The sequence below is a fragment of the Canis lupus genome, chromosome X (assembly GCF_048164855.1).
Source record: "Canis lupus baileyi chromosome X, mCanLup2.hap1, whole genome shotgun sequence".
Classification (NCBI taxonomy): Eukaryota; Metazoa; Chordata; class Mammalia; order Carnivora; family Canidae; genus Canis; species Canis lupus.
In genome coordinates, this window is record NC_132876.1 from 124488801 (window position 1) to 124501019 (window position 12219).

The following is a 12219-nucleotide window of genomic DNA, read 5'->3' on the forward strand; positions in this document are numbered from 1 at the left end:
GCTCTCCTCAGGTGTATCTCTGTGGATGACACTGTGAATGTCTCTGCCAGAGAGCCCTTCCTCGTTTGTGGTCTTGGAAGCTGAGGAGCAGAAGAAGCAGCGGTTGAGAGACAACTGTGAGGAGCACAATGGCCAGAACAGAAACGAAAAACAAAACTGGAGGCACCCACGTTCACTGCAGAAATGGCAGGAATGGTGATGCTGCATCTGAGTTGGGCAAATAGGAGGAGCTGGCAAAGGGTGTGGAGCCGGGGGAGGAGATGCCATGTTCAGTCTTGCCATGTTCAAGCGGCTTCTCCGTGGAGACAGGATGTGGACGCGTCTAGCAGGGAGTTGGATGCAGGGGTCAGAATCAAGGGAGAGATTTGAAGAACTCAGTGGAGGATGTTCCACTGAGTATCTTCCCTGGTGGGAGGAATGTTCCAGATTCTTACGCCACTTGAGTCCCTGAAGCTTGAAAAATCTCACAACATGCCTCCAAGGTAAAGAGTTAACTCAGCAGACCTGGATTGTCTACACTTGCCCCTTCCAAACTAAGTTCTAGCCATTGACCAGCTCCTGGAAGGAGGCTTGCATATGAGCCCGTGAAATGTCCTACCTGATAAGAGCGTCTTTGTTTGCCTGGAGCCATGGCATGTAGTTTATATGCTACAGTGTGATTTACGATGGAGCTTTGGGCCATGCCATACTTGGCCGTGTAGAAAGGCTAGTGAAGGAATAACTCAGGTCAGCCATGTGGACGCTCCATGCTAAGTGACTGACTCCAAGAAAACTCCTGGACGCCAAGGCTTGGTGAATGTTCCTGGTTGGCAATACGTCATGCATGTTGCCACACGCAGTCATTGAAGAGTTAAGTAGCATCCACAGGTCCATGGGGAGAGGACACCTGGAAACTCATGCCTCAACTCTCTTGGACTCTGCCCTAAGCACCTTCAGATTTCACCTGTATCCTTTTTTTGTACTAAACCAAAGCCATGAGTGTAAGAGCTTTCTGGAGTTCTGTGAATCCTTCTACTGAATCGGTGAACCCCATGAGGGTGTCAGGGACCCAGACATGATACCCCTACACCGTCATGAAGGCCGCTGTCTCTGGCTGGGCATGACACACACAGAAGAAGCTTAACAAGTATTGGCGTGAAGGAGTGACAGCATGATGTTTCTTAGGACCCCTTTGTTCTACCTTTTCTTCAAGTGCTTTTGCCTTTTTAGATCTGCTCCAAGTTCCCACCAAGATGTGGAGAAGGAGAAGGAGAGTGAAGGGAACCTGTGTGGCTTACAAGGGTCCTGTGGGACCGTCTGGGGAGAGCATAGAGACCAAGCAGGGGGACTGGAGGTCAGGTCAATCAGAGAGACCACACACATACTAGGCTGCTGGCATTTGGATGTTCTGTAAGTATAACAAAATACACTACGGTATTCTTGTTTCCTCTTTCTCTATTTGGGACTTGGATTTTCAACTGACACAATAGGTTTTAACTTTTGTTAAAGGTTAAGTTTAAGCTTGGCTGTAGTTGCATTCTGAGAATTAAATGTGGAAGTAGGTTGGTACACCATGGTCTTCTAGGAACTCCCAAAGAAGAGAAGGTGAAGCGTTCCCTACAGATACAACCCTCCTCCACATTGTTACTCCAGACAGATGGATGTACTGGGCTGGATGTCCCCCAGGGCCCCGTGGCAGGTCACCATGGGTGGCATTGCTGGAAAGTCAGTGCCTGTCATTTACTCTGAGGAGCTCATTTGTGCCTGGAATGTGCAGGTGGAGACTTGGAGGCTGTGTTTGTCTCTGTAGTTGACAGTCAATGACTCATTTCTAGACTATCCATGGTCTTCATAGCCCCTTATTCCATCTGGGATGAATATGGGATGAAGTGTGCAGGAAAAGAAATTTATGGGGAAGAATTTATGGGGAATTTCCTTCTCCTGAAAGGAAAAATAAGATAGTTCATCAAGTAGACCTTGACGAACAATCCATCCATCCATCAGTGATAATGATAATGGTGATGTGGTGATGGTGATGATGATGGTGATGATGATGGTGAGGATGGAGATGATATGATGATCACAATGGTGGTGAAGATAATGGTGAAGATGATGGTGATGGCCATGATGATGGCGATAATGATGGTGATGATTGTGTTGATAAAGACGATGGTAATGGTGATGGTGATGATGGTGATGATGATGTAGCAACCTTGTTAACGACCAAACAAACAAAATCCTTACACAGTGACTCTCATGCACCATGCTCTGGGCCAAGTTCTAGGACTACAAGTTTAGTACACAATCTGTATCAGTCAGGGTTCTCCACAGAAACAGAACTCATAGGATGTGTGTGTGTGTGTGTGTTTAAAGAAAATATTTACTTTAAGGAATTGGCTCAGGGGACTGTGGAGGCTGAAAAGTCCAAAAATCTGTGGGTGTAGACCAGCAGGATGGAGATCCAGGGAAGAGTTGATGGCTCAGTTCTAGTCTGAAGACCATCTAGAAGGAGAATTCATTCTCGTAGTATTTGATTTGGAGTATGCAATGATGGTATTTTGTCTTCTCAGGTTGGCTTCCGTGGGAGCAGTGAAGGGGTTTCCAGAAACCCTCAAGGCACCAGGCTCCCTTGGTTACATGAGCAAAGAAGAGAGAAAGAAGACAGGTGTGTCTTCCCATGATGGTGGCTCAGGGACGGAGGGCACACTGGCCAGTCAGTTGGAATCATCCTCAATGTCCGTCACACAGAGCCAATTGAACACAGAGAGCTCTGTTAGGGCCATAAAGTGAGGCAGGGACACTACCAGGTGTGTTTGTAGGGAAATTGACGACAGTGTGGTGTGTACTAATGGGAGCTACGTGAAATTCTCAAATTTGTGTGTGCACTGAGTCCCCAGGGAGCTTTGTTCACAGGTGCTGAGGTAGCAGGTCCAGGTGGGCCAAATTCAGACCCTCGCTGATGATCAAGTTCAGACGCCCTGCCACAGCCTCTCAGGGAGGAAGGACAAGGCTGCACTTCAGGCTGTGGTGGTGGGAGTCGGGGAAGGGAAAAGGTGAACCAATTGGGTCCCCATGAGAATGAGTGTCATGACTCAAGATAGGTGGATACTCAACTAGGGGCAGAGAGGGAAGCCTGAAGATGGGAGTTTGAGCCATAGATGGCAGGAACGTGATGCCCTGGGATACAGGGGAACGGAAGGAATGTCGGGAGAGAGTGTGTCCTCAAGAGCCCGGTGCTGATCTAGCAGTGAAACCAGGCAGACTGTGGCGCTTAGGTTGACAAGGTCCTAGGTTTCTTGACCATCAGCACGACCTGGGGGTCTATTACAAATGCAGCCGCTGTTGAACACGACCTTGGAGGGAGCGCCATGGTCAAAGGCTGTCAGAGGGCGGACAACATAGGTTGTGCATGCACACGCACTCTCTTCTGCACACATATGTCCACCCACAAGCACACTCCTGTAGACACTCTCACGGAGACAAAGGCAAACCTGCCCACATGCACACACATGCACACCTACAGGTGAGTCCATACCTGCTTATACTCAGGCACACATTCAGATGCTCCCAAGTGCACTCACCTGGACACCCACACACACAAGTGCTGAGGGTCTCAGCTGAACAGCAGGAAACAATGGCCTGGGGCCTCCCCCAGGAGCACTGATTAATAATCAATCCAGGGACTCCCATCAAGGGAGGAACAGCAGCACCAAGGCCTGGTGGGAAACATCTCAGAGATTAGAATCAGGAAGTAAGATCTTTAGAGGAGAGTCCCGAGAAGCTGGCTTTGAAAATCCCCCCTTGCCCACAGGCTTCCCTCTGTCAGTGGTGTCAATGGGAGGTATTGAAATCCTAGTTCAGAATCCCGGGATTTCCATTTCTATGACTCAGTGAGGCACAGGGAGGGTGCGATCTGAGAAGTCACCTGGGAGGGAAGATTAGGGCCGAGGGAGGGGGTTATGCATGTAGCCTCAGGCCACCTGGTTAAGCCTCAGCCCCGCAATGTGACCTTCAGAAATGAGAGACCCACCGTGACTCTTAGTCTCTTCATTTATAAATAAATGGGAGGACATGGCTCCTTTCTGCAGTGTGTGGTGAGGGTCCATTCAATCAAAGCGGCAAATTTTGTGATGTGCATCAGTAAACCACACACATGCAAAGTGAACAGTTGGACAAGTCGGGGTGCGTGTGTCTGCCTGTGGAGGCAGCTCCACTTTCCAGACTATGGGCATTTCCAGCAGATCCACACATTTCACTTCTCATTCCCCTCCTGTTCCCCAGGCCCTTGTCTCCCCTTCTTGTCCTCAGATCCTCTGCCATCCCAGCCTCCTGTCATTTCTGTTGAAAACTGCAGGGGCTCCCTCCTCAGATCTCTAGGTTCTCGCTCCTGTCTCCCTACTCTCCTGACCCACAATCTCACACTCCGTTGTACTCCTAGGCCACCAGTTCTCTCTTCCATATTCTCATATCAGGGGATCTGTCTGGTTCCCAACTGGGTCCCCCTCCCTAATCCATGCCTGGACATTCCCCCAAGCCTTCCAATAGGGCAGCCACAGAGCTCCCTTGCCTGCTTCCCATTTCTTGGGGTCATTGCCCTCTGTGACGTGAACTCCAATGACTTCAAAATCATCGTTTTATGTTGCATACAGTTGAATGATGTTTACCCCAAATCTGCAACCAACTGGAACCTTAGAATGGGACCTTGTTTTGAAATAGGGTCTTTGCAGTTGTGATGAAGTAAAGGATCTCAGATGACCTCGTCCTGGAGTAGGACGAGCCCTAAACACAATGACAGGGCTCCTCATAAGAGATAGAAGAGGAGACACAGACACAGAGGAGGAGCCACGTGAGGATGGAGGCGGAGATGGGAGGGATGTGCCCACCAGCCCGGGGCACCGGGAGCCCCAGATGCTGGAAGAGGCAGGAAGGACCCTCCCTGGAGCCTCTGGAGGGAGCACAGCCCTGCCTGGTCGGGATCTCAGCCCTATGTGGATCCTAGACTCTGGTTTCCAGAGGTGGGGGAGGATGAATTCCTGTTGTCTCAAGCCTCCCAGTTTGTCTACTTTCCTTCCTTTCTTTTTTTTTTTTTTTTTTTTGTACTGCATCCCTAAGAAACTCACAAATATATTTTCTTGTTTTTCCTCCTTTGCTTCAGAAGAGAGGGCCAGGCGGGTTCCCATGACCCTGTCTTGGCAGGCAGCCGACGTCTCTGGTTACATTTTCATCACCGCCCTTTGTAAGCAGGTCCTGTGGCCCCACACCTGAGGGCCTGCCCTTCATCATATCTTCCCCTCGGTTTATCACCCTCAGATGTTGAGTATTTATTCATTTATGGTCCTCACTGCCTAGAAAGCCAATGGAATCAATGCCACATGTTTCCTGAACCTCCAGCATGAAGCCCACAAGGAGACACAGAGTGGTTTGCTCAAAGGACTGAGCTCGATGATGACTGAGCTCCCAGCACGTGTAACCTGCTTCCCAATCCTGAAGGTGTCTGCCCCGGGGCCTGTGGACGTGCACGGGGAAGGTGACATATTTTCTTGACCTAAAGCATGGTTGGGAGGAGTGATGATTTGAGTGGTGTGAGCTTTCCCTGCTTTTGTCTCCTGATGCTGGCCAGGAAACTCAGCTTCCTCCTTTACATTGTGGACGTGAACATGTAGGGGGCTTTCCATTCTCCAGAAATATAGTTCCTCTGAGCTGACGGCAGCTGTGGTCCCTGACTCCCCCCTTCTGTTCCTTTTCTTAGACCCAGGAACAGGCGTCAGCAGTTGAGTGGGAAGGGGCCAGAAGCTTGGTGACAGAACAGAAGTGAGAAAGGTACCCCCAAACCACTGCCCATCTTGAGAGGAAGTTCATTTGATGTCATAGGTGACATCGGGATGTGCAAGACTCCAGAGAGAGAGAGAGAGGGTCATGGAGTGAGCCACCAGGCCTCTTAACGGCCACTTAACAAGCGGACACCTTGCTGATACACTAAGCCATCGTCTGAAGACAGGTGTCTAGAAATCACTTCCGTCACTGTTTCGTAACACGATGGACACGTATTGTCAATGTCAGCTGAAGTAGGGTGAGGACTGAAATGGAGAGGATACTTTCTAAGATATAAGGTCTCCCTTTGCACATGGAGAACCTGATGTTAGTTTGGGTCAACCACAAATAAGGAACGTCCGGGTGGGAAAACAGTTGGGAGACAGCACTGCGAGCTATTCCTACAACTTGCAGGTGGTCCAAGGGAAGAGTGTTTTTTTTTTTTTTTTTAAATCAATGCTGTTCCCCAAATTATCTTTGAATGCTTTTCTTCCACAAGGTCTAGGATGGATGAGCAAAAGCTTTGGGAAATGTGGTGGGTCATGGGCATCCTCGCCATAGCAAAGCCAGGAGTTTAATGGCTTTGTCTGTTGAGTCTCTTTGTTTTGTAGACCTACCCAATGAGTAGCTTCCTGTCCTCATCCCAAGCTTCCAAAGCTCATGCTCCACCACCCAGAGATGGAAACCTACCCTAGTTCTCCAACCAGCAGACACCAGTGTCTCCAAGCAGCTTCCCAATATTTTGTAGAACCAAGACTGCCCTACAAGAATCCAAGGCCTTCTCTGGTGTGCCCAGGTCATGCATGACGAGAATCTGGACTTCAGGAATTTGGTTCTGTGTTGCTTTCTCTCATTTTCAAGAGGGAATAAGGAAAGTGTGCCTGGGAATTTGATTTTCAGCAAGCGATTTATAAGCCGACTCTTGGGCCGCTTGTTGAAGATGAGTCCGCCAGCCACCGTTTGACCACCTGATGCTGAAATTCTAATTTCTTAGGAAGACAGCAGCTGTGTTATTTCAATAGTCTTCATATTCAAGATTTTTTTCAGAGTTCTGTGGAATACACTTTTTTTTCCCCTTAGAAAGCCAACAGATTAAAAAGGAGAAATAGATGACAGAAATGTTGCAGAGAAAGCAGGATTTTAAAAAAAAATCTGTTGAAAACCAATAGCAGTATAAATGATGATGTGCACAAGAAGGCTGGCGTGAGAACGCTCAGATGTTGGGTGGGAACATGTCAAGGTTGTCTGTTGTCCCCAGTGTTGTTCAGCATTGTGTCTGACGTCTTGGCCAGCACAAAAAATAAGTAGCAAAGACAAGGGAAAAAAACTCCTGTGTTTTTTTTTCATACCACAGGTGGTATGATTGTTTATGCGGAAAAATCCCTGACAGGAATGCCTAGCTGGCTCAGTGGGTAGCGCTCACAACTGCTGATCTCAGGGTTGTGAGTTCTCAACTCTCATGTTGGGTGCGGAGCCTACTAAAAACACTAAAAAAAAAAAAAAAAAAAAGAAAGAAAAGAAAAGAAAGAGAAGTCCCAGATGAATTATAAGGCAAATTGGCCAACATGCCCGCTAGAAGATCAATATATAAAAATTAATAATGACTCATAAAAAATAAAGACTCTGCCACAGCTACCACCTAACAAAGTAGGAGGAATTAAAAAGAAAACCATTTATTTCTAATCACACCCAAAGCTATATTTATAGCAAGGAATACACTGCAGAAAAAAAAATGCATGGATTTCATACAGAAAATCCTAAGAACATACTGAAGAGCATGAAAGAAGATGCAAATCTACGGAACATTATACTGAGTCACTGTATAGGAACATATACTATGAGAAGTTGATGGTTTTTCCCCAATAAATGCACACATTCGATATCATCTCAAAATCCCAACAAGGTTTTTATTCAATTTTGGCAAGTTGATTGTAAAATTCTCATGGAAGAGTATTTAGAAGAAAAAAAACCTGGAGCATGTTTTTCTATTATTGAGAACTATTTCTTTACCAAGATGCAAAAAAGAGTAGAAGTCGCAATGTAAGGATAAATATATTTGACTCCACTTCAATATAAGATATTTGTTTTAGCAAAGACACTATCAATCATTGAAAAGAAAAAGCCAGTTAGTAGGAAAATGTTCTGGCATAGCGTAGGACGAAGGGTGGCCACACACGCATACACGAAAGAATAATATAAGTTGATATGAAGAAGACCAAGAACACCAAAGAAAAACATATGCGACTACAAATAGGCATACTTTATTTTTTGTGTATTTATTTACTTATTATATTACATTTTTATTTATTTATTTAAAAATTATTTTAAAGATTTTATTTATTTATTCATGAGAGACACAGAGAGAGAGAGAGGCAGAGACACAGGCAGAGGGAGAAGCAGGCTCCACGCAGGGAGCCCGACGTGGGACTCGATCCCGGAACTCCAGGACCACGCCCTGGGCCGAAGGTGGGCGCTAAACCGCTGAGCCACCCAGGGATCCCCTATATTACATTTTCAAAATTCAAATTCCCCTTTAATTAAAATACAGTGTTATATCAGTTTCAGGTGTAGGATTTAGTGATTCAACCAAATAGGCACATTTTAGAAGACTCACCCAAATGGACCATAAACATGAACGGTGTGACCCTTGATGGAGAAAGAGAAATTTAAATAAGCGGGGAGATGCCTTTGATGATCTGTCAGATGGATGGCAATCAAAGTCTGATCATATTAACAAGGATGTGGAGAGGGCATAAGACTCTCACTGCTGAGAGTAAGGACAGTTAGACTCCCCCCACTTTTATTTATTTTATCTATTTATTTATTTTTTTAAACTCCCCCACTTTTAGAGAGGGATTTGGCAATGCAGAAACAATGCTCATCCCATTAAATTCAGCACCCACTTCTGCACATTTATTCCCGGGACTCAGTTATGAACACAGGGAGATGTGTTTAACAACTCACAGTGGTCTTAATAACAATTCTGAGATAAGTAAAATCCTGTGGTGTAGACACACTGAGAGGCACGGGAGGGCAGCTAACATGAATGAACTCCACTCACTTGGCCAGTGAAAAGCTAAATATTGTGTACATAGTATTTTCTAAAAATATAATCTCTAGTGAAAACATTGCAAAGGGGGAACATACGTTTTCATGTCACATATGCAAAAGTCACTATTAAAAACATTTTTCAACCATTTTCACCCACATTTTATTCGCATATAATCCCACGTGCAGAAAAATGCACAAACAGTAAGTGTCTAGTTCCATGAGTTTTTACCACAGTTTTGTGGTCAGGGCCCAGGGTCCAGAAGCAGAACATTAACAGCACCCCAGCTTCCAGTCACTGTCCCCACCAACTTGTTTTTAAATACCTTATTGAGGTTTAATTCACATGCCACAGCATTCACCCCATTAAAGTGTACAATTCCAAGGTTTTTAGTCTATTCATAGAATTATGAAACTATCACTACTTTTTTTTTTTTTTTTTAAAGAGAGATCTTGGGGCATCTGAGTGGCTCAGTGGTTGACTGCCCGTCTTTGGCTCAGGGCGTGATCCCAGGATCCTGGGATCGAGTCCCGCATCCGGCTCCCCACATGAAGCCTGCTTCTCCCTCTGCCTGTGTCTCTGCCTCTCTGTCTGTGTCTCTCATGAATAAATAAATAAAACCTTTAAAAATAATTTTTAAAATCTTATTTTTAAGTAATGTATGCCCAGTAAGGAGCTCAAACTCACGACCCTGAGATCAACTTTTGCATGCTCCACGGACTGAGCCAGCCAGGCTCTCCGATACTTCCTAATTTTAGAATATTTTATCATTGCCCCAAAAACAAATAGCATCGGCAGCTGCTCCGCATCCCCGTCACCCAGCCCCCAGGAAACACGAATCCACTTCCTCTGTCCATGGATTTCCCTTGTTCTGCATGTTTCATATCCACAGGATCACACGCTTTGTGACTTTTTGTATCCGGCTCGTCTCAGTGAACGTGTTGTACTCAAGACCCAGGCACAGAGTAGCAGGTGTCAGAGCTTCACTCCTTTTCATGGCTGAGTAATACTCCCCCATGTGCATGGACCTCATTTACTCCTTCCCTCTACCTGCTGATGGACCTCTGGCTTGTTTCTCCCCGTCGGCTCTCAGGAATGGTGCTGCTACTAACATCTACATTCAGGTTTTCCTGCTGGCGTGTGTTATCATTTCTCTGGGGGAGTATATCTAGCTGTGGGGCTGTTAAGTCATGTGATTCCCTCCACGTTCAGCCTTTTGACAAACTCCCAGACTATTTTCCAAAGAAACTGGACCATTTTTGCCTTCCTGCCATTAGTGCGTGAGGGCTCCAATTTCTCTGTATCCTCATCCATGATCGTTCTTTGCCTGTTTTTATTTTTTTTTATTTTTATTTTTTAAAGATGCATTTCCTTTTTTTAAAAAAATTTATTTATGATAGTCACACAGAGAGAGAGAGAGAGAGAGGCAGAGACACAGGCAGAGGGAGAAGCAGGCTCCATGCACTGGGAGCCCGACGTGGGACTCGATCCCAGGACTCCAGGATCGCGCCCTGGGCCAAAGGCAGGCGCCAAACTGCTGCGCCACCCAGGGATCCCCATCTTTGCCTGTTTTTAAAAGAAATTGTAGCCATCGTTATGAAGAGGTAGCCCACTGTGGTTTCATTTTCTTAAAGATTTACATTTTCCTAAAGACTATTGATGTTGAGCATCTTTTTTTATATTTTTTTTATTAAAAATTTTTTTTTAAGATTCTATTTATTTATTCATGAGAATACACAGAGAGGAGAGAGAGAGAGGCAGGGTCAGAGGCAGAGGGAGAAGCAGGCTCCATGCAGGGATCCTGATGTGGAACACGATCCTGGGTCTCCAGGATCACACCCTGGGCAGAAGGCGGGGCTAAACCGCTGAGCCACCGGGCTGCCCCATCTTTTTTTTTTTTTTTAATTAAAGTTTTTTTTTTTTTTTTTTTTTTTTATTTTTTTATTTTTTTTTTTAATTAAAGTTTTATTTAAATTCCGGTCACTTAACATACAGTGTTATATTAGTTTCTGGTGTGCAAGTTGGTGATTCACCAATTCTTCTTTTTCTTTTTTTTTTTGTTTTGTTAAATTTTGTTTATTTATTTGATAGAAAGAGAGAGAGAGAGTGAGAGAGAGCATAAGCAGGGAGAAGGGCAGAGGGAGATGGAGAAGCAGACTCCCTGTGGAGCAGGGGCTCCATCCTAAGACCCTGAGGTCATGACCTGAGACAGCTAACCCTAAGACCCTGAGGTCATGGGGATCCCTGGGTGGCTCAACGGTTTAGCGCCTGCCTTTGGCCCAGGGCGCAGTCCTGGAGTCCCAAGATCCAGTCCCACATCGGGCTCCCTGCATGGAGCCTGCTTCACCCTCTGCCTGTGTCTCTGCCTCTCTCTCTCTCTCTCTCTCTCTATCATGAATAAATAAATAAAAATCTTTACAAAAAAAAAAAAGACCCTGAGGTCATGACCTGAGACGTCTAACCAAAGTGCCCTGTGATTCGGCAATTCTACGGGTTACTCGGTGCTCATCATGACAGGTGCCCTACTGAATCCCCATTACCTGTGTCACCGATCCCCCGACCCACGTCCCGTCTGATCACTATCAGTTTGTTGTCTGTAGTTAAGAGTCTGTTTCTTGGTTTAACTCTCTCTCTCTCTTTTCTTTTGCTCCTTTGTCTTGTTGAAAAGACTTTTCCCAGAAAATGGCCTTGACACCCTCGTTGAACATCAACCAGCAGCCACAAGTCCTACGTAAGGTCTATTTCTGGCCTCACAATTGGATGCCCCTGATACGTCCACCATGACGTATCCGACAACAACCTTCTCATGTTGAAAGCAGCCCTTGTGGAAAGTCTTGAAATCAGGAAGCGCAAGTCCTGCAGCCACCATTCTTCTTCTTCAAGATTGCGTTGGCTACCCTCCATCCATTGCATGTCCATGTGAATTTTAGCGTCGGTTTGTGAATTTCTGCAAAAAACAGGAAACGAAAAGCAAAATCCAAAAACCAAGGCAGCTGGGATTTTGATAGGCATTGCGCTTAATCTTGAAGAGCAATCTCAAGATTTGGGAGGCGCTGCTGTGTTAATAGAGTTTAGGTTTCCAGTCAAACACAGGACGTTTTTTTATCTACTTCGCTCTTCGGCAATGTCTGGTATTTTCCAGCGTGCACGTTTTGCACTCCCTTCATTAAACTATCCCTGACTATTAGACTCTTTTTTGAGGCTACTGAACTTTTTAAATATTAATTTCATCTCAGGGTTGCCCGCTGCACACGCGTGCTTCTGCACTGATCTCGTGTCTTTCTTTTTTTTTTTTTTTTAATGTATTTATGATAGTCACAGAGAGAGAGAGAGAGAGAGAGGCAGAGACACAGGCAGAGGGAGAAGCAGGCTCCATGCAC